Genomic DNA, 24,313 nt, shown 5'->3' on the forward strand with positions numbered 1-24,313 from the left:
TCCAACATGACCAGAGAATTCGTGTCCGGCATCCACAATACATGGGTCTGAGATATCCTGACTATGCTTTGAAACTATGACCGTCAACTTTCTTAAAAATAAATTTATAATGTCACTCTAAGTACATACAGTTTTGACAGAGATATTATTTGTATGTTGTGTAAGTTGCTCAACTCCGAGGACCTTCTGTTTTTTAACTTTATCCTTAATTTATGTTTAGCTATCTTTTTGGAGGGGGGGGGGACGAGGAGAGATGGCCATAGTCCAGGGATGATGATAGCAAGGATATTATCAAAGTACATTAAAACATGTTCAGGTATGTTTCAGTCAGTGCTTGATTTGTAAGTAAATAAGTGCCAGTGCTCTCATGAGGAAACCACTGCAGCTTGCTCCACACATTGACCTTGCTATGCTGCCAGTGATAGTAGTAACACAATGTAGTAAGGTAGTCCACGCTGGTAGATGTAGTTTAAGTATGTTTATTCAAGTTATTCAAAGCAGTAGTTAAGCTGTGTAGAGTAGCCCCACCAGGAGCAGCCTGCTAGCTGCTCAGCCCATCCACCAACTGTCACCACTCATACCAGTCACTCAAGCATTCCACTCATGGCCCACACACCAACATTACACACAGAACACTTATACTATCTGAGCAGCTAGGAAAACGATAACATAGTACATAATAACACAACATGAAGATACTACATAAACTACTACGTAAACAAAAGTAAATGGTCCATAACCCAGGGATGAAAAGTAGAAACCACATCACAAGAGGAACCAGAACCACACCAGGAGGAAAGATGCATAAGAATTACCCATCCTCCTCCTTTAATAAATAAACAAAAACGAAAGAATAACGTGTATACGCCTATGTGCGGAGAAAAAACATGTACAAATGTGGAAAGAAAGGTCTAAAACCCAAATTCGTGCCCCAAATAAGGGACCCTAGGGGCCAAAACCCCATTGAAAGGTAGTGAAAAGCATCCACTACAACAAACACTAACATGCAGCACATGGTGTCTACACACACAAGGAACAAAACCTTCCACCAAATGGCCAAAGATGTACATGGGACTGACACCCAAGACAACACACTCTTTGTAGGACGAACGTCCGGCACATGGTGACTTACGCACACAAGGAACAAAAAACCTTGTAACAAATGGAACTAAAATCCATTCTCTGTGTAAAAAAAAATCCTGTAAGATAACCCTCATGTAAAAGTACAGTGACGCAATGTATGGACATGGGACTAATACCCATTCCAAGCATGAAAGGGAAACAAACCCTAAAGCCAACCCTCATGTAAGGGTAAATGGCTCACAGTGATGAAATGGGACTAAAACCCATTCCTGCATGAAAGGGAACCAAACCCCTTAAGCCAACCCTAATGTAAGGGTACAATGGCTACAATGTGGAAGTGGGACTAAAGGCCCTTAAAACCACTTCCATCCCTTAAGAAAGGGATACAAACAAGAAACACTGGCCGACACTACACCAACACACAAACCGATCATCCTCCTGTAAGAGTGTGTAAGAAGGAACAAGGAAAGGACAAATGGGCACAAACCACCCATAAACACGGATATGTGTAATTAGAGTCAATGAAGTACGTCATATAAACATCCACCCGACCTGAAAAGCAAAAAGCAAGAACACAATGTAGAACATTGTCAAATGAAAGCACATTGGAAACCATTCGTCGGTGAGCGATCTCTCACCCGAGACATGTTAATCTGGCTACATCCTCATCAAGGGTACACGAAATACAGAGTTAATTTCCTTGAATATGTGTCCCCAATCTTTTTTTAAATGTTGCCGAAATGAAAGCCTCTAAAGAGGCAGAACGAAGACAGTCTGAAACAAGCATTTGCAATGCAATAGGTCTCGCAATAGAAAAGTTTGAGCTTTTGGTGTGTAAAATGTAAATATTTTTTAATTATTGTTTGTTTTTCAAAATATAAAAGTATTAATTTTGTTATTAGAAATGCCAATAGTTATAAAGTTAGCAAATGTTACATCTATAGCATTAGTAAAGGTACAGGTTTACTTTTCCCCTGTCTTACATGTATTGATCTGACAAATCACAATGTTTTAACAAGAACAGAAGTGAAAACATTTAAAATCTTTTTATGACATTTGTAATAAAGCTTGAAACATTGACAGTAAATATTTGAACCAGTTGTTGTTGAATGGTTGCACAGATTGATGCTGTGGTGGTGCTGAGTGATGTTGTTTTGGGGACAAGTGATGCTGTGGCGTTCAGTGATGCTGTTGTAGCGCATAGTGATGTTGTGGTGCCCCTGAGTGATGCTGTGGTGGTGCTGAGTGGTGCTGTGGTGGTGCTGAGTGATAATGTGGTGGTGCTGAGTGATGCTGGGGTAGCGCTGAGTGATAATGTGGTGGTGCTGAGTGATGCTGGGGTAGCGCTGAGTGATGTTGGGGTAGCGCTGAGTGATGCTGGGGTAGCGCTGAGTGATGCTGGGGTAGCGCTGAGTGATGCTGGGGTAGCGCTGAGTGATGCTGGGGTAGCGCTGAGTGATGCTGGGGTAGCGCTGAGTGATGCTGGGGTAGCGCTGAGTGATGCTGGGCTAGCGCTGAGTGATGCTGCAGCAGTTATGTCATACAGGGACACATTCTTATGTAGCAAGCAAGGGGTGAGTAAGTGATTTGCGCTGAATCACAGGATGTTCAGTAGACGTCCAAAGCCCGGAGCCGGCAATTCTGAGCGTTAAGCCACACCCTGTCTTGGTTCTGTAATGACAGCCAGAGCAGAGAGCGAGAGAGAGGGGGCTTGTACCTGGCTTAGATGCTTGGTATGTTGGGCAGGTCAGTGTTTTAGGGTATAACTCACGGCGACAAGCCCTTAGCCGTGGGCTGCACGCATGCCCCTAGAATTATGTTCTGACTTCTCTGCATTTCTTGCTGGGGACACAGATTAAGTCGCCGATCCTTTTAATATCTTTCCCCTGCCATATAAAGATGTGTTTACCGAGTCCCACGCTGTTTAAATGTAGACAATGTAAGTATGCTTCAGCTCACAAGTATGGATCCGTGCAAGGCCAGCTCTGCCTTCCATCCTTCAGCGCACGCTAAGTTGGGATTTAGTCCAGTTATTTGCAGCACTTAGCATTAGTAAACTTGCGAAGTGAGGGCGTGGTCACGATCTGTATTATTTTCAGTTCTTAGAAACAACAGCAGTGCGCAATTTAGCGCTATATAAAACCAAGGAGCTAGATTTATCAAGAAGCAATTCCCATGGGAAGTCGGCTTTTAAAGCATATACCTGTGTTTTCCCACAAGGAAATGTCACCTTAAACTGTGATGTTTGTGTTTTTCACTTCGATGTCGAAATCAGTGGAATTCTTCGCCTGGTTTCCATGGGAGTGTAGTAATCCTCCCTGTCCGTGGACAGCTGAAAAGATTTCACTGGGTGCTCGTGGCTGGAGGTGGGTAGACTTTGCTCGCTCGTGCACACGCCCGGGGCGAGGCTGATTCTAAAATACACACCCTGCTGGTTGCGTCTAGGCCCCAGCCATTCATTCGCATTTACAAATGAACGTACCTTGTAATGAGACTTAACGAGTGGATTTGTAAGAGTTAAAAAAACTAGAGTCAGGGAGAGCTGGGCCCAACGGACGGTTGTATGTATAGTGTCCTTGTGAGATGGTGAGCTAGGCGTGTATGAAAAGAAGGTAGGCACTATACTTCTGTGAGGGCAAGATCTGAAGATGGGGAGAGAGTGCAAGTTGCCTAAAGAATTGGAGTTTGTAGTATTTCTTACAAACATGCCCCTAGAATTACTGAGTCCCACGCTGTTTAAATGTAAAGCGACGTGCCTCGCGCGGCAGCAGGAACGGACGGTTGTATGTATAGTGTCCTGGCGAGATGGTGAGCTAGGCGTGTATGAAAAGAAGGTAGGCGCTATACTGTTAAAATGTGGAATTTCAAACCATTCATTAAGCAGGATGGCTCCGTCTAGTGGTACTTGTGCAGTGTGTACTGAGCCGTGTGGTATGGTATGATGTGATGTGATATATTTTCTGCCAATGTGCAGTGTAAAGTCCAGTAGCCTTGCTAATACATGTTTATGTGATCGAATCTGGAGTGATAGGGTATGCTGGGTTGTTTTTGGGGTTGACGAGTGAGAGGAAAGTGTGAAGAAACCTAGCAGGAGGATCGTATTTGAAATGCTAACTTTGTTCAGCTGTGCATGGATGTGTTTCGAGGTCGTAGATGGTTGGATTGAGTCAGTGGCAGAGACAGTAAGGTATCATGCAGATGAGGCGAATGATAACTGAAAGGGGACAGGAAAATGAAAGAAGCGGAAGGAAAAAGACAGGAGGAAGGAAGAGGTGCAGAGAAAGGAAGGTGAGGGAGGAAGACAGTCAGAAACGAGGACGGAGGAGGGGAAGGGGTGAGTAGACTTAAGAGGAGAGGCAGGAGGATGAGAAGGAAGGAAACAAGGACGGAGGAGGGGAAGGGGTGAGTAGACTTAAGAGGAGAGGCAGGAGGATGAGAAATAGTAGAGAAGGGTGGGAGGGAATTAAAGTGGGAACAGCTAAAGGAACAAGGTTTGGAGATGGTGGGCAGAGAAAACTGCAGGACGAGCACTGGGGGAGGGCTATTAAATGAATTGGGCGGAGAGGAGCCGAAGCAAAACAAGCGGCCGGGGGGCGGGGAGTGGATTACCGTGAAAGACGTGTAATTAGGGGGAGGAGAAGTGAGGCCGGGTGTGCTGGGGGGAGTAGAGATGCGAGTCATGGCCTGCGGCCGTGAAAAGTGAAGTGAATAATTAGGGGAGGAGAACTGGCAGAGGCCGGCCGAGCGCCCGCTGGGGAAGCCTGTGGGAGGGAGGTTGATGCCTTTCATGTGGGGAAATGCGCGTGCTTGTGGTCACGTGATTCTCGTGAACTGTTGGAAATCCGCTTTTTGAGAGCCTTTTGAGAGCCTTGGGTTTAAGTCTTGGTTTAGCGGTGGTTTAGCGGCATTAGACTTGCATATTCATTCCTGCGGAATGGAATAGGCGAGACCTAAAAACTGCCAAAATCAGCAAATCATACTCTTTTGCCTGTTGAGTTGAGGTTGGGAATACTTTTTTTTTATAACCAACTTTATTGGCATTTTATAAACAAAAACAAGACTGTTATTGGAATTATTTGTAGCACCGTGACATAAACAACATTTCATCGTATATCCTCTTATCTTCTGAGTAATACATTTTAAGATTACATAAGAAAGAGTCTACCCCTAGTGCCATGAGCAATCAGTCCAAAAGCCCACCCATGTCCCCCATATTCGCTCATATTTATTTGGGCACCCTCTTGCATCATAAACCACTTTTTCTTGGATCACACACCAATCCACTCCCCTGCGCCATTTCAAAATAGAAGGAGGCTTGGAGTCTTTCCAGGCCACTGTAATGTCTCTTTTAACAACCAGGAGGGCTGTACCTAGGAACGCCTTGTCGGTTCGGGAGCCGTCCATCCCTTCCATCACCACGAGGAGAAGAGCCAGTGGAGCAAGGGGCAACTCCCATCCCAATACTCCACTAAGTTCCGTTGTGATTGCCGCCCAGTACTTGGCTATGACTGCGCAGGACCAGACCATATGAAAGAAGTCAGCTGGTCCTTCTCTACGGCGTGGACATTGTGGGGCTGGGAGGAGTCCAGCTTTGTGCAGTGAATATAGTATATCTGTATGAGGCGAAGTCTAGCAGAGATCGTGAGAGTTCTGGGGGCCATAAGGGCGTCCCTCCAATCCTCGTCCCCGAGAGGGCCCACCCAACCCTCCCACCTAGTTTTAAGAGGGTCCAGCGTGGACGCAGTGCTGTTTATCAGGGACCGGTAGATTTGGGATACGCCTCCCTTTCCCAGGTCCCCCATGAGAATTTTGGCTTCCAAGGGGCTGAACTCGGGGAATGACTCTGGGTCAGGGATGTGAATGGTAAGAGCATGCCGTAGCTGGAGATATCTAAAGAATTGCGTAGACCGCAACGAATATGTGCGTTGTAGGTATTGGAAGGAGGACAGATGGTCCCCTTTCCAGACGTCCCCAAGGTGGGTAATGCCTACCAGGTCTTAATCCTGAAAACCCGTCATAGTCCCCAAATCCCGAAACCTGGTGCTGTGCCATAATGGAGTTTGCAGTGTGATTTTGGATTCCCAGTGTATGTGTCTCAGTGCCAACCGCCACACCAGTAAAGCCGAACGAGTCACTACTGGTAGTGTCTGAGGAGGTTGGGAATATTTTATCATCGTGAAAAACATTTGAGCCAGAAGAAGGCATAACTATGAAACCCAAAACAAATAACTGCACGAACCTGTTTAGTGCACGTGTCATTGTAATGTGTCTTGATGACAAATGGAGAACAAAGTTCATTTGATCTGGGCTGAAGCAGATGGATTTTGCGGGCAAGAAAAACAATACCAGACTGGAAGCATCCTGACAAACATAAGTAACAACTTCGGCTGACTGAAGACTGCTGACAAGCTTGACGAGGAATACCTTGAAACCCCAAGATGGCGGCACGTATTTGACGCGGAGCGGGATGGCTCACGGCACGTCTGTGAATAAAAGCGTCCAACAGCAGCTATGGAGATGAACGTCCCCTGTCAGCTGTGCACCTGCCTGCACGCGAATCCCATGACAGTAAGAGTATGAGCGTGCAACATGCGTCTTGCGTCTGTTTATAAACCGCACCAACAGCGGGCTAACTGCCATTGAAGATGGAGAGGCCTCAAATTAAAATTATTCATAAAAAAAAGATAACCATCTCACCAGCACATGCCCCGACTCCTGGGCCGATCACCAAACATGCCCAAAACACTCCAAATTGGCAAGCCGTGCTTGACCAACGCCGTCAGACACTCCACAATGAATTAATGTGCCAAAGTATGAATTCCCAGTGTGTAGCTTTTTCCGCTCCAGTGGAGATAACAGATCTTAGTAGTCACCAAACCATAAAATCCTTTAAGAGACACGCAGCAAACGCAATTTTAAAGTTCTTCAGGTGCAGGGTGCCAGGAACATGAAATGGAGGTAGACAGGTTTGCTGAGTCTATGTGGGCAGCATCCATATTTGATGAGTTGTGAGCTACACAGCAAAACAAAACCGTAACTTCAATAATGTAAATTGTAAGTCCAACTACATTTATCTTTAACCAGATGTATCATGCACTTTTTGCTTCCATAACAAACCAACAGAAGCAATGTTATGTAAAAAATGAAGTGGCTTACTTTTCTTGAAGTCGCAGTTTTTGTCGATATGTGCCAGATGAAACAGAGTACAGCACGCTTGGGGTGAGGATGTCCGCTGTAATGGACACTGGTGGGGCTGCAAGGCGTGCTACTCCATTTTCCTTCGTTTTCTTGGTGACTTCTTTTGTTTTCGTGTTGCCTCCTGTGACCCAGACTATAAAATGTTTCTTTGTGTTGTCTTACGATTCTTTCACTGTAGAGCGTGAGCAAGCCTCCAACTTGTCGCCAAAATAAATGTAGTAACGTAGTCCACACTTGTAGATGTAGTTTAAGTAGGTTTATTCAAGTTACACAAAGCAGCAGTTCTGTAGAGCAGCCCCACCATGATCAGCCCATCCACCAACTGTCACCACTCATACCAGTCACTCAAGCATTCCACTCATGGCCCACACACCAACATTCCATACAGAACACACACACTGGCTGAGCAGCTAGGAACAAGATAACATAGTACGTACTAACACAACATGAAGATACTACACACAACTACTAACCATTACGTTCCTACATGCGTGACAATTCAGACTATTCAAGGCACCAAAAGCTATATGAATGTATTTATTTATTTGGTCATTTATTGAGCGCAGCTAATCATACCCCGGGGGATCTCTCAGCGCCTGAGAGGAGAACAACCTATTGACAGTGGGAACCAGTTTAGAAAAGCCAGGTTTTAAGCAGTTTCTTAAATGGAAGGAAATTGGAACAGGCGTGGAGCTCTTCGGGGAGAGAATTCCAATGACTGGGAGCCAGATAAGAAAAAGCACACCCACCCGTTTTGATCTTCCTTATTCTCCGAGTACAGAGCAGGTTGCAGTTGCTGAATCGAAGCTGTCGTACGGGTTGATAACGGTCAATTTATTTTGGCCCCTTACCCTGGAGGGCCTTGAAAACCATATATAACAGCTTAAAGATGGCTCTTTTTCTATTGGGGAGCCAATGCAGTTTACGCAGGAGAGGTAGAGAGGGGGTTCGAGCAGGCTTGTTGAGGGCAAGACGGGCTGCCGTGTTTTGAACCACTTGCAGTTTGGCCGTCAAGTCCTCTCTTATTCCCACCAACAAGGAGTTGCCATAATCCAGTCGACTAACTAAGAGTGACTGGATAAGAGTCTTTCCGGCACTTAGCGGGATCCACGGAAAGATTTTTCTGAGCATCCTCATTGTACCAAAACAGGTGTCTGCCACGGTCTTCACCTGCTCTTCCATGGATAATTTGTTGTCAATTTTGATGCCCAGAGTCTTAGCCCATTCTCTAGGGAAAGGAGATTCTCCTAACTCTGCTGACCACCAATCAGGGGTCCATATCTCCTTCGCTTTGCCAAACAGTAAAATCTCTGTTTTAGAGGAGTTTAGTTGGAGGAAATTCTTCTTCATCCAGCTTGCTATACTGGTCATGCAGTTTATAAATTTAAGTTTGGTTACTGAAGGGTTCACCTCAAATGGGACTATCACCTGTGTGTCGTCTGCATAAGATTTCGTTTCAAAACCACAATTCCTAATGATGGCAGCTAAGGGGGCCACATATATATTGAACAGGGTAGGGCTCAAGATTGAGCCTTGTGGGACTCCCTTATCTACTAGAGTGGTTTGTGACACAAAAGAGTCCAACTGGACACTCTGTGTTCTGTCAGACAGATAGTTCTGAATCCATTTAAGGGCCATGCCTCTGACACTAATCTCTCGGAGCCTGTCCAACAAGGTGCGATGAGAGATGGTGTCAAAGGCAGCAGACAGATCAAGCAGCATGGGCAGCAGGTAATAGTCATTTTTAATGTATATTGGATTCATAATTGACTGTTGTTGTGGTCATCTGAGAAATTGCCTCCTTGTGGCAGGCTGCCAAAAGCTCCAGTGTTCACAAATAAGTGCTGGTGCAGAGCACCGGAAACCACTGGGTCAAATTAAGCACTGGTCTCAGTAGAGTTTCCAGTTTATCTTCCTGTATTTGGTGTATTTGCCTGTTTGTGTAGTTGGACAGTGGTCACTGTGACAGTATGTATCCTCCAGCTTCCTCTTCAAACCTCCCTTCTTTACCGTTCTTAACTACCAGGACATCCAAGACTTGTCATTGATGTTCAGCAAGGCTGGAATACCAGAAGGCGGTACCACTCTCCTCGGGTGTAAATCATATGATGGGTGCTGGTGAAGGGAGGTGGACAATTATCAAACCCAGATGCAATAATATCTTTCTTCATCTTATTCGAACGTTTGCAAAGTATCCCTCCTTGTATTTGGTGTATTTACCAATTGCTTTGTCTGATGAATGCTGGCTCTTCACTTTTGTGACACCCAGCAACAAGCATCCTCTATATTTTGGTGGATTTATGAACACCATCTCTTGATAAACACATTGTGTACATATGAATTGACATTATGTATCAGATAAGGTACACTTGGCGTACATTATAAGGATTTTGCACGAGTCCAAGGTGTTCTATGACCATACAGAGGAATGAGGCTGAAGGCCAATGTCCTTTATAAGGTCAAGAATTCAATCCATTGAACGCTCCAACTTTAAAGAATTTGGAAATATTGAGGTATGTGTATGTACCTATTTTCCAACCTATATAGATAATGTCACATTGTTAAGTTTCATTGAAAGAAATGGTGTAGTTCTTCACTCATAATAAATGGGTCTCAATATTGAAGAGATGAAGTATATGATGTTTCTCCATGTATACTGTGTATGCACATTGAGGCGATGTGTAAGTGAAAAACCCAATTTGCTGAGATTCTTTTTTTATTACAAGATTTATGTTTTAGCTCTGAACTCCCAGAGATTCTTTGGGAAATGATGAACATAGCGAATGAGTATTATTGATATAAAATGTAGAAACAACCAAACTGAAAACAAGATTTATATGGAGAAATGTGCTGTATTTGGATTTGCATGTTGATGAAGGACCTAATTTAGATAGAGGCGGGCGGGTTACTCCATCACAATGGTGACAGATATCCCGCCCGCCGAAATCTAAATCCCATAGAAAATAATGGCATTTAAATTTTAGAGGATGTGATATCCGTCACCGTTGTGACTGAGTAACTTGTCTGCCGAAATATAAATCAGGCCCTTAGACTTGGTATCCGTGTTCTTGTCCCCACTGCACAGGCCAACTAGAAACAACTCATTCAACTTTTGGAAATTTAAATAAGGGTATACATCAAATGGGACAGTAGTCTAGGTTACAATAAAATGTTAATGAAGAGGCCATAATTCCTTTGCGGAGATACACTGATGGACAGCTTCTGAGGACCTTTACCATTTCTATGTTTTCTTTTGTTCCACTCTCAGGGGTGGTATCAATGTGGAGCAGTGGAAGTGATATTTGTCCAAAGACAGCTTGAGTATCGAGTATAAAGTCAATAAGAGAACCAACTGAAGGTCTGTCTCTGAATATAACAAGAAAAAATTCATTAAAAATATTATGCGTATAAGATCATCACGAGGACTGACCTGGAGTCTGTCTCTATGAAAAAATATTGGCACACAGTCGAAATACAAGCAATATTGTAATGTTTTAGTAGTGAAAGACAAGCCATTAGTATGGTTTGAAGTGTCACCATGGGTTGAACATTGAACATTTTAAAATTATTATGACAGAACCTAAGCCAGTGGCTGGGAGAGTGATGAACCCAGGTGGGATTGCCACTCAACTCTCAAATAGGCTACATCAGGTAGCCTTTATATACTGTATTTTTGCTGAATCATACATACTAATCATCTGACCCACAATGGCCATATTTGAGCAACATTACACCACTAAAGCTAAGCCTCCCACCCTCCTTCATTCATTTGGTGCAATCGTTCCCACCTTCCTGATTACGTGTTCTAAGTGCTATTTGACTACATGTTATTTGGGTTGTGTAATCTATGTATTCTAAAACCTCAGCTCAAGCAGAACGCGTGATCTGACTGCGTGTTATTTGATTTGTGCAATCTGACTGTGTCTATCTGACTACGTGGCAATTTCTACACCCTCAGCATAAACAGAGTTCGTAATCTTGCACTTGTTGCAACATATTTTGATCATCCCTGTGTCCTATCTTTCCCCACGAAATTGACCTCAAAGCTGATTGGTTTACTTGCATCACTCCCCTTGTACCACCTCCTCGCACAATCATTCTGGGGAGGAACTGTCAATCCTTTGTTTGATGTAACAGGGACTTCTTGATTTGTCTGCTTTATTGATTTCTAGCTACCGTCAGTACGTATCAAAGGTTACAGCTGTTCTCTCTCTGAGCTCGTCCACTGTAATTCATTAACTTGAAGTATTGGGCACATACTGGTGTCTAATCATGTACATTCTTGTACTGGTACAGATGAGGCTTTTTAGTGAAAAAAAATTCTGGGTCTCCTTCCTCCATGTCTATACTAAAACTTTCTATACTAACATTCCCCCTTTTAGTTGATTCTTCAACTATCTCAGAGGTTGTCCTTTCTTCAGTCATCTTGGATGTGAGGTTTGCAAACTGTTTGTTAACATACATTCCCTTTTCCAATTTTATGACTGCGTATTTACAGCAATGTAATATTAAATGGAAAATTCAACACATAACCAGCAGCACCACTATTATTGGTAGTAAGGATTTAAATAGTCCAGATTCCCAATTCGGAAACCAACTAAACCAGTTCGAGAACTGTTCATCTGGGGCATCTCCTTCTTCATGCATTGTCTGTTGTAGATCATGTAAACTCTGTATGGCTTTAGTTACAAAACTATTTTCAGCATTATTTGCTGGAATAAATTTACAGCATGCAGTTCCTATTTTTGCACAAACTCCATCGTCAATCGGTGTGAGAAAATCCAACACATATCTTTTTTGGGTTACCATCATTCTCATAGCTCTAAGTTCTTTTTTAATTGAATTAAAGCCGTCTTCAGTATGGTTAATCATTTTTAGAAACTCCCATCTTGGCATTTGGAGCCACCTTGCATTTGCTTTTATTTGCAAGGTGAAGAAGGGTATTGACCTGGCATTCACTTGTCTTTCACTGAAAAGTCTGAGGTCTTGTGGAATATTTTTGTATATGTTCCATCCGAAATACTCTGTTTCTCTTTTTGTACTTTTCTGGTGAAGAAGGGCAATCCTTTTACTCATTGGGTGTTTGTGCAATGCTGAAATATCCTCCCAATGGATCATTAGCACCGGGGTATACAGAGTCACCAGGGAACAGACACCGTGCCATCCGGGTGGCAGTTGGGCATAGACTTTTTTCTTCACACTGCTATTAGTAATCCATTAGTCTGAAGGTGCCTTGTTGTAAACTGTAGTGTAGTTCCTATTATCCCAATAGGCTCTGCGCATTGGAATAATACCTTCAATAGTATAGGCCTAGACCAGACGTTTACTAGGTCTACTACTGTCGATATTAGACTTAAAGTTTTGGGTTTGCCAAGTGACTGACTAAAGAATTCTCTGTGAGGGGTTATTCAGTTCTGTACCTGGAAGTTAGGATGAATGAGGGATGGTATCTCTCTCTCTGCTCTCGATATTCCAGGCTGCCTGCGAGGGCTACCCGGAAACGCCGGTGCTGGATTTCTCGGCAGGAGAAAGCAGCGCGTCTCGTTCTCAGCGCGTCAGGAAGGCGGGGCTGTGCCAGCGGGGTCTGCTCTGCTCTGGGCTTCGGCAAGTATGGCTGCTCCGTCTCGTCACCACCGCGTGTGTTTGCATAGGGCAATATCGGTAATATTTATACCTTTAAGGTGCCGAGATTGACGTAAGGATGGACATAGATACGTCAATAAGGATGTCATACGACCAGGTCGTTAGCACATTCTTTTGCTGAAGTTCTTGGTGAAATCAAAACAATGGCCGCAGGGGTTTTTCCCAGGTTGTCATAGGTTTGATTTGTTATGAGAACTCCGTATGCCTTATCAGGGGCTGGAGGAATATCGCTTGTCTAATTAGATCGCAAGCGTTATGACCTAATCAGATAACACGTTCCTGTGCCGTAGTGTGGCTTCGTCAGATAACGGTATCTGCATCATGGGGGTTTGCTGCCTCATGAGCTGACTGCTAGTTAACTTGTTGGTTTGTTAACCAGAATAGGGTCAGGAATAGGGGGATGTAGTGTAGTTCCTATTATCCCAATAGGCTCTGCGCATTGGAATAATACCTTCAATAGTATAGGCCTAGACCAGACGTTAACTAGGTCTACTACTGTCGATATTAGACTTAAAGTTTTGGGTTTGCCAGCTAGCTCAGAGTTCACTAGAAACTTTCTCGAATGTTCAGGAAGGAATTAACTTCCCTGATTAGACAAGAAGGGATTTAGTTTCTGACAACCATAGAACATGACAACTTTGCTCTCCCCTAATCAAGAGTGTATCTCGAGAGTCGTGTGAACAAAAGGCAATTTATTTTACTCAGTCAGTACGTGCATTCTTAGTCTCATCAGATTGTAGAGAAAAGGAAGAGACGGGCGTGTTCAATAAAAGATGTTATTTATTGATCAGTCTCTTTTCTCGTACAAGAGAAATGGATCGATATTATTGCAATACTTATCGTTAAGTAAAGTGCATACATTAAAAGCAGAAGTATAAAATAATACTGTAAAAACATTGATATGGTTTCTAAGCCATATGAAGGTTTAAAATGAATAAAATATATTACATACACATATACATTTGACTAAACGTACTCAACTGGTGTTTCTAGATACGCCTACCCCGTGTACCTGACCTGAGCCTAATACGTGGGCGGGAATAGAAAGTTACAGTTTAAGTTAAGTTCGTTTTTGCCAAGTGACTGACTAAAGAATTCTCTGTGAGGGGTTATTCAGTTCTGTACCTGGAAGTTAGGATGAATGAGGGATGGTATCTCTCTCTCTGCTCTCGATATTCCAGGCTGCCTGCGAGGGCTACCCGGAAACGCCGGTGCTGGATTTCTCGGCAGGAGAAAGCAGCGCGTCTCGTTCTCAGCGCGTCAGGAAGGCGGGGCTGTGCCAGCGGGGTCTGCTCTGCTCTGGGCTTCGGCAAGTATGGCTGCTCCGTCTCGTCACCACCGCGTGTGTTTGCATAGGGCAATATCGGTAATATTTATACCTTTAAGGTGCCGAGATTGACGTAAGGATGGACATAGATACGTCAATAAGGATGTCATACGACCAGGTCGTTAGCACATTCTTTTGCTGAAGTTCTTGGTGAAATCAAAACAATGGCCGCAGGGGTTTTTCCCAGGTTGTCATAGGTTTGATTTGTTATGAGAACTCCGTATGCCTTATCAGGGGCTGGAGGAATATCGCTTGTCTAATTAGATCGCAAGCGTTATGACCTAATCAGATAACACGTTCCTGTGCCGTAGTGTGGCTTCGTCAGATAACGGTATCTGCATCATGGGGGTTTGCTGCCTCATGGGCTGACTGCTAGTTAACTTGTTGGTTTGTTAACCAGAATAGGGTCAGGAATAGGGGGATCGATTCAGAACCTATAGGAATACATCACAAAACATCCTAGATTTTTAGTGTTGATGCAGTTATGGTTAATCCCCACTGAAACTGTACCATTGTCCTCAGCATAAAGAAAAATGATTTACTTTAATCACATTTATATTTTTAGAACTATGGCTAACTTCCCACAGAGACCTCCGATGGCAAGAAATGGTGAGATTGTGACTCCACCCCTCCTGTGAGTAAATTGATCCATTTATTAGCATTGTTGGCCTTATATCACACCCATCTTGGGAAGTCTCATGAATGTCTGTGTAATTATTACATCTAGGATCGGGATCGTATGGGCGTGGCTAACCGAGCCAAGATGGTGGACGCACTCTAAGAGTGCTCCGGAACCCCTCTATCATTCGCCCGTAATCCTAGCCTACAACGAATCATCAGGACCTGTATCTCCCTCATTACCTGGCATGGTGCTCTGTAGGAGTGTCTGGGAGTGTAGATCTCCGCAGCGGGACCTCTGAAGCTGTGGACCGGCCTGCCGAATATCACGGACAAAATGGCGGCTCCCGGTCAGTGACTGCAGCGCTGGCCGTTCCTTGTTCTCCTCCATTGGAAGCAGCGCCCGGCCCTAGGAGCTGAGGGGCTCTTTGACACTGACAAGCCCCCACCACCCGGGTCCGCTTGACTTTGCCTCTTGTCTCCCTCGCTGGCTCGCACACGGCTGCTGGCGCCCGGCCCTCCGGCTGCACGGCCGCTTCGCTACATGCGGTGCCGGGCCGCCCCGGGAGAGGGAGACGGATCCTATCGCCTTCCGGCACGCACCGGCACGATCCTTGGGGGCCCGGAGCCGCGCTGTGACAGGCGGCGCCGGGAGTGACACCCGAGGCATTTGAGCCCGCCCGCACCATGGCCCCATTGCGGAGTGATTAAAGGAGCAACCGCCATATCGGGCGGTGGGAGCTGCGGGGATGACTGCGAGCCTCTTGCTGGACTTTGTCTCGTGTCTCCCTCACTGGCTCATACGCGGCTGCTGGCACCCGGCCTTCCGGTGACGTGGCCCCTTCGCTGTATGCGGTGCTGGGCAGCGTGGGGAGAGGGAGACGGACGCCTTCGCCTTCCAGTGCGCACCAACAAGATCCTTGGGGGCCCGGAGCCGCGCTGCGCCGGGTGGCGCCGGGATTGATGTCTGAGGCTATCTAGCCCGCCCGCACCTTGCCCCCACTTGTGGAGTGATCAGAGGAGCGGCCGCAATATCGGGCGGCGGGTGCTGCGGGGAGTATCTGTGAGCCTGGGGGCGAGATGAGGGGCCGCTGGCTCCTGAAGATCTGGGGTGAGATGCGTGCTGAAGTGGGTAAGTCCTGGCGGCGGTGGGGTCCAGGGACAGTTGATTGGGGGCCCCCGCGCGCGCAGACAGCTGCTGTTGAGTGGTCCCCCTTACTGATTCTCCCTCTCGGAAGGTACGCTGTTTGAATCTGAGCTGACAGGGCCTGATATCGCGCCCCTGGGTTCAGGCCGGCCCAGGACTCCATATTGGCCGCAGAACCGAGCGGCGGAGAGCACGAGGCGGATCCTCTACCGCCTTGGTGGACACGGGAGGACTGTTCTCGCCCTCGAGAATGCGTTGGTGCGGGCAGGATGGAGGGCCCTACTTGCCCTACTAATAGACCCTCATTTCTCCCCCCCCCCCCCTCCCAGGCCGCATCAACAATTGAAGACCTCCTGTTGGGGCTTTCGGCCACACGCTCCGGGTGGCAACTGTTCGGCTGTTTGGGAGGGCTCGTTGGTCTGCATTTGTGGCGCTGGGCGGTGGCCCTGGGTGGCGCCCCCCCCCCCCTTGCCGTCACACCCAGGAATCTTGGCTCTGGAAGAGGGGCGACTTGTTGCCTGAGTTGTAGGATCTGTGTCTCCGACCAGTGGGGCCCGGCCTGCAGCCCAGGGGCCTGGCCTCTAGTCATCTCACCGTCCCCCTTCCCCCCCCTCAAAGACCCACTCTGTCCGGGGCAGCGGAGTCGGCCGCATACATTGGGCGGCAGCGATCTGGTCCTGACTGTGCATCGGCGTTGATTGTGCCACCTGCTTGACTTCGGGCCGCCCACAGAGGTGCGCTGGTTGCCCACTGTGGGACCCACCTGCAGGGTGCCCAGGCGCTACGGCTCTTTGTGGTGCCACCATGGGCAGGATGGGCAGGTCGTCAAAGGCTCCTGCCACCCAAACCAAGATGGACCGTTTCACTATCTTGGAGGCGGGCGCACCTGTGGGGGGCCGCAGAACAGGAGCCGCCGCCCTCAGCAGAGTTATCTACTATCCTGCAAGCCATCTATGCCTCGCAATCCTTGGTGGAGGGCAAGATCGCGGAGGTGCGCTTGGACATGACTCTTATCCGGCAAGATCTCCGAAACACCAACGACCGGATCAAGGAAACCAAATCCCGTATCTCCACCGTGGAAGACAACGGCCAGCAACTAATGGGGCAGGTAGCCTGCCTTCAATCTCACACTCAGGAGCTGCATCGCCGGGCAGAGGATGCAGAGAATAGGTCCCGGCGCAATAATCTTAGCCTGTTGGGTTTCCCGGAGGGGGCGGAGCAAGGCCGCATGGCGGACTTTCTGGAGAAATGGCTCAGATCATGGGTCCCTGAGGGCTCACTCTCTCCCTGGTTCGCATTTGAGCGGGCCCATCGGTCCCTGGCTCCTAAGCCTCTTCCGGGTGCGGCCTTCGACCTATCATAATGCGGGTCTTTAACTTGAAAGACCGGGACCCCATCCTGTCTGTCGGAAGCCCAAAAACAGCAACAGCTCTTGCACAAAAATTGCACTATCATGATTTTCCGGGCTACACCCGCAAGGTCCAAAGCCAGCGCCGCTCCTTTGACGATGTGAAACAAAAGCTTAGTCGCTCAATATCCAATACCGTCTCCTCTTCCCGGCACGCCTGCGAGTGTTATTCGCCAACAAGACCTTGTTCTTCGAAAGCCCAACTGAAGCCTGGACCTGGGCGATGGAGGAACGCCCATTGCACACTGATGTTCGAGCCCCGCAACAGGAGGGGGCTGGGGGCGGTCCAGCTCGCTTCTCACCTCCCGCTCTCCAGGCCCAACGTAACCGCTCCCACCAGGTGCCGTGGAAGGGGGGTGGACCCGCTCAGACTCCCCGCCAGGCCGCCCCCTTCAACCGATACTGCTCTCCGATGAACCATCACTGGGAAACGCTCTGGGTCATCTGACCATTTGGCTCATGGGGACGCTTCGCCCGACCATCCTTGCAGGTTCCCCCGGACACAGACCTCTCATGCAGGACAATGCTTCTGAAAGACCCTGCTTGAACTCACCTCTGCCTGCCGGGCCTGGCTCCGCAGCCGGAGGGTATACCTAGTTCTACCATATTCCTTTCTCACCTGATGGACTTGTTTAGGCGCATCCTGCAATGAGGAGGGGTCCTCCACACTTTCCCACCCCCAAGCGTTTTAGTTTGGTTGCTCACTGTCTGGTTTGTTGTTAGGGCGACAGATGCTTCTGTTCCTGAAGTGTAGGGTGGGTGTGGGGGGGTGGGACCGTTGTCCGGAGTTTTTTCCTCAATTCTGTGTTTCTTTATGTTTCTTAGTTTGACCACACCAGCATTCATGAAGCACCCTGACGTACACCCGACAAGACAGACAGACCGACCTCCCCCTTCAGACTTGTAGTCCCACTGTCAAACCAAGCACCATGTTTGAAACGCCATAAACAAAACACCCCCCTGCGCATCATGTCCCGGAACGTTAATGGCCTCCTGGACCGCTTTAAACGAAAGGCTGTCCTCAAGTACGTGCATCACTCAGGGGCGGACATCTTACTCTTACAAGAAAGCCACCTGCTGGGTAATCACTGCCCCTTCTTAACGCGATACAGCTATGACAGAGCGTGGCACTCGGGGTTTACAAGGGGTTCCCGTGGGTGGTAATCCTGGTAAGATGCTCCCTTCCTCTGGTGACTGTCCAAGCGACTCTTGATGCCCAGGGTGTTGTAAACGAATCTAGGACCCTAGTATAAATTTCCCGATTCATGCCCTTATATAGGTATACTTTATCATATCCTTATAAAGGCATAGAAATCATTACCATATGTGGCCCAAACCACACAGCCCAAATACGGCAGGGATACTTCCACTAAGCTCCAAGAATTAACAACGTTTTCTTGGAAAAACCCGCCTTCAGCAGCCCGGGACTTCCCCCTGTTTGAATATTACGTTCTAGAACTCCTGGCATTTTCCAAGAACTGAGCTTTTGAGTGACGTTATTAAATCCAAACATGCGTCAAACTCGGCACCTTCAAAGTATAAATATGCCTTGATGTGCCCAGGCAAACACACGGTGGTCTGGAGCAGATCGACTATCTACTTGCCCGACGCCCTGCAGCTGCAAGTGCCGAAGGAAGCCGACCCTCCACCAGACTCACTGCGAGACTCTGCCATTTCTCTTGCCGAGAAATCCAGCTCCAGTGTTTCCAGGCTACCCTTGCGGGTATCTGGGAAATCGAGTCCTGAGAACGAGATACAAGACCTCCTTCATTCTAAAACCAAGGTACAGAGCTGATTAGCCCTCTTAGAGAATTCTTGGAATTAGATTCCTGGCAGAAAAAACTCCTAGACTCAAGCTCCTCATCATTTACTCCCTCCCTTGTACTAGACTCAGGTTAGGTACACCGGGGTAGGCGTATTTTAGAGGCACCAGTTGAGTACTTTTAGTCATCCTTTTATTACTATATGTATTTTATGTATTTTATACATTTTATGCACCTTATGGCTTAACACCCATATCATGATTTTACAGTACTACTTTTTAATACTGTTCGTATCATATGCCTTGTACTTCAAAGTAAGCTTTACTATTGTGGCAGTTCATTTTCAGTGCTTGAGAAAGAAGACTGTTCAATAAATAGCCACTTTTATTGAAAACGCCCGTCTCTCTGTTTTCTCAGCCGCTCTGGTGAAACGAAGCATGCACGATTGACTGAGTGAATTAGTTATCTATTGTTTCCGCGACTCTAGAGATTGCTTTCTTAGATATTGGAAACAAAGTTGTCATGTTTATGCGGTTGTCAGAAACTAATCCCTTCTTGTGAATTAGAGAAAGTTTCCAGTGACCTCTGAGCTAGCTGGCACTCACTATTAAGTTTAATATATTCAGTAGAGACCTAGTAGACCTCAGTCCTACGTCTAAGCTACAGGATATATTATTCCAATGCGCAGAGCCTATTGGGAATATAGGAATCACACTACATGGCGCCCAACGTTTGGTAAGACGATAATTTAACGCTAGATACTAGAGTAACTCAGTCGTGCTTTTCACACAGACCCCTCTTTCCCGTAAAAACTCCAATAGACGTATGGAGTGGGTGAAAGGCCATAATATCCTCCAGAACGGAGTAGGACGAGAATCCTATATATCAGTTTTTGGTTTATTCAATGTTGAAGGATACAGTGTTCTAAAATATTGTGCATCTAATCTTTGTTTCCTTGAAACTTGTTTTGCAAAACTTTAATTAAACAATGTCGATTAACCACGACAACAACGCAACCGGTGGAGCTGCAGTAAATGCAACGCAACCGGGTTCAGACGATACAGAGTTTAATGAAGACGACGATGATTCTGTAATCATCGCGGCAAATGTAAGGAAACCATAACTGGGGTATCATCGAGAGGTGGTAAAGTGATTTTTGTGATAGAGGCACATGAATATCGGCAGACAGAGGTATTCTACTCTTGGATTACTTTCCCACAATATGTCATGAGGACTTTGACAGTCCAACCAGCAATAAAAATTCCACAACACACCCCGTATCAGGGGAACACAAACAAAATTACACCACAGACTATCCAGTCAGTCATTGTAAATTGCCCGCCAAAAGGAAACAAATTCTGTTTTGGCTAGCACAAAAAAATTACTCAAATAGAGGCAGTATTTCCCGATTGTACACCTCATGAAAAACACAGAATTCTGACAATCTGTTTACCAATGGGGATTGCACCGCATGTGGAGGACTGTTACACTTGGGGTACAGTCTTTGCTTCAATCTACACAAAAACACATGGTGTTCCGTCCATGGCGGTAATACCAGATGTTCTGAGCCAGGTTCAGGATGAATACGGTCCAGAACCGGCCTTAAATCTAGGTATGAAATTACTGAAAGATTTCAAACAGGTCTCAGCTATATTATTAGCAAACATTAGAGGTGAAGCAGCATCAGTGTTAATCCGCCAAAAATGAAAAGAAACAGATATAGCAGACCAGCCTTTTGAACTTGCTAGACTTATTGAAAAATCTTACGAAGAATTAGGTAGAGATAGTTTGGGGGGGAAACCATTAAAGCCCCAACTAACTGAAAATCCTGAAAAAACATTTATTAAGAATAATCTCACTACTCAAAGAAGAAGTGGGAGAGTAATAAACAGACTCTTCCTAGAGAAAAATATTCTCAGCCCAGAGGAAGATCTCCCCAACAGAGAGACAAGTCTCCCCAAAGTGAGCCCTCTGAAAAGAGATATAATCTTAGAAATAGGGAGAATTTGAAAAAACCTGACAGTATCGAGATAATGATACACGTCACTCTTGATCTTTTCAGACTTCCTCGCAGAAATCGGAAAGAAGAGGACGGTCAAAACACAAGGAAAAACGCCTCAAGGCCAAAGACAAGGAACCCGTTCACCAAAATGAAAAAACCTACATTTTCCAAAAAAAAGGTGGCAAGCATAAAAATTAGGCATGCCGAGGATCTTGAGGACACAACTCAAGAACGGGGAGTGGGCTCAGACAATGCTAGACAGCGCAGCAGAAGTAACCATAGTTCGCAAGATCATCTGGAGACAGTGGGCATGAATGAATGCATTCAAGTTGAAACTGCAGACAGCAGGGTTAGTGTACCCCACAAGTTATATGCAATAACACTCCGGATGGAGGGGGACATAACCAGAAGAATAAGAGCACTCTTTTGGGAGAAGCTCTCTAAGGGCTATGACATTCTTCTAGCTGAACAAGACTGGCCGCCTGAATTTGTCAGTGAGTGCCCACATGGCGAAGAAATAATTATGCCAGCCTTCTCTAATCACATTCCAATTCATAAAAAATATTCATATGCCAGAAAATGGTCAGTAGCTCAGGCTCCAGCATTATATAAAAATCATGTAGGATGGGATGAGGACTCGCCTCACCACAAAATACAGTTAAAAAACCAACCCACTGCACATAGGCAGTACCCGGTAAAGCAAGAAGCTAAAAAACAGGTCAGGGAGATTTTAAATCAACTTGAATACCAAGGGGTGATTGAAACATGCACCTCGCCAATGAACAATCATTTGTTTCCTGTATCCAAACCAGACAATTCATATCGTCTAGTATTGGATTACAGACACTTAAACTCTTGTTTCAAAACATTTGCAGTACAAAATTCACACAGTGCAGCACTGATGAATAACATAGTGCGCAAAAAATATAAAATGACATTAAACATTTCAAATGGATTTTTCTGTCAAAACATTGCACCTGAAAGCAGGCATTTGAAGGGTTATTTTCAGCCAGAGTAACAGAATTACTCCAAACGTACGATGATGAGGCATTATCATATGTCGATGACATCTATCTTACGGATGATGACTTGAAGGTACACTTGAAAAGAGTGAACACCATCATAATTGGTTTCGCATCTGAAGGGTATAAATTCAACTTTAAAAAATCAAGAATTGCCCACCTCAATGTCCTATTTTTGGGATATGAGTTGTCAAGTGAAGGCAAAAGCCTAGCAGCAAACTTTTTAGAAAAAAGTGCGCTGCTCCAACCTCCAAAGACGCTGAAAAACGTAGTCAATTCTAGGTTTCCTGAATTTAGGAAGAACTTACGTTCTAAATTACGCATAGAGGGTTAAACCACTCTACGAATTAATCAAACCTGATTTTAAACCAACACATTGGACTCAAACACACACAGAAATTTGTGTTTAGTCCAGACAGACATGTTAACAAAAACAAAACTAGACACACGCGAAAACGTGCGCAACCTTGTAATCCGAATCATCCCAGGAAGATGCGGATTCACGTACCTCACCTTTAATGAAGGAGAAACAGTACCAATAGCTCACAAATCACACTTGTACACACAAGCAGAAATGAAGTTCACTTCTACTGAGAAAATTCTGACAGCGGTTCAAAGTGCTGTAGCAAAAGAGAGAGCTCTCGCGCAGGGTAGACACATAATGATTGTTACACCTGTACCTGCCTTGGAGGCAGTGACGAAGGCAAGCATTCCAAATGCAAAAACCTTACATCCGAGATGGATTCAATGGGTTAACTCTCTTGCTGCAACAGACGTTGAATACGTTTTTGACCCTAGTTTAAAGACACAAGAAAATCTCCAATACGAACACGATTGTCCTCTGCCGACCTAAATTCTGCCTCTATGGCTGTATAATATATACAGACGGAGCAGCACAGCTCGCAATTGGGGGTAAACAAGCCTATAGTGCTGCGTGCGCGATCGTTAACACCTTCGCTGTGGGGCAGCTTCGCTGTGGCGGCTATTCCGCCGCAGCGCTAATGGGGCGGGACGGCCGCGTGGCGGGCCCATGCTGGTGACCGAACCGCTCCGTCACCAGCCGTGGTTGAGCTGTGCTGATGACGGAGCGGTTCCGTCATGGCCCCGCCCGCTCAATAGAACGCCTCGCGCAGGCGCGCAATCCGCGCCGCGCAGGCGCGATGGGCGGGCCATGACTGAACCGCTCCGTCATCAGCCGCGGGCGCGGCTGATGACGTAGCGGTTTCTTCATCAGCACGGAAAGAGTTAAAGGTCGTTGGCGCGAAGGCAAATTCAGACCTATGGTCACAAAAACTCAATCACTTGGAGACTGTACAGCTCAGCGAGCTGAACTACAGGCTTTCAAGATGGCGCTTGAAAATACGGATCGCGAATTCCCCACACTAATAGTGTGCGATTCGTATTACTGCGTCCAATCTCACAATGAGTATCTGCAGAACTGGGTTCAAAACGGCTTCAAAGACGCTAAAGGTGGCACAATCAAGCATAAGTTGCTTTGGGAACAAGTAGCTCTTTTACAGAAAGAACTAGAAAAGACTCACGTGATACATACACTGAGTCATCAGCGTGATGGCTTTCACGTTGCAGGGAATTCATTGACTGATGAAGCCGCGAAGTCAGCTGTGCAAACGGCTTCCGTAGCTGCTATCACCCGGTCAAAAACAAAAATAGACAGCGAAATAATGCTAGCTGTTACTGCTTCAATCAAAGACAGTGGTAAGACACTCCCGCAAGGCTTTCCAGTAAAGTACTCATATAGGACTGATGCAAACAAATTTCCTTTTGTTCGAATCCCTGGAGTGGGGGATAGGGCAATACCAAATATGGAACATATGTTAGGGATATTCGTAGCAGCACATGAAAAATTGTAAATTGATACTTGTATAGCGCACTACTCACCCGCAAGGGTCTCAAGGCGCTTGTACGAATACCGCTGTGGAACCCATCCTGGCTTACCCTGTGAGGTGTCCACTCCTGGGCACCCCCAAGGTGGAGGCCAGGCATCCTTAGCGTTGTGGGGGCCGTTGTGGAGATTAAGCAAGCTATTGCCCAGAGTTGCAGAGTGGGACTCCATGAATGGAATAGGCACGAGGCGAGAATTA

The 24,313-nt window shown here is 46.2% G+C and overlaps 1 protein-coding gene across 3 annotated transcripts in view; it reads left to right on the forward strand.

Moving 5' to 3' along the window:
- Nucleotides 1–24,313, forward strand: part of LOC144756153 (E3 ubiquitin-protein ligase TRIM39-like) — a 636,326-nt gene that overhangs the window by 63,124 nt on the left and 548,889 nt on the right. The window lies entirely within an intron of this gene.

This window comes from Lissotriton helveticus, chromosome 5_1, assembly GCF_964261635.1.
Source record: "Lissotriton helveticus chromosome 5_1, aLisHel1.1, whole genome shotgun sequence".
NCBI classification, from domain to species: Eukaryota; Metazoa; Chordata; class Amphibia; order Caudata; family Salamandridae; genus Lissotriton; species Lissotriton helveticus.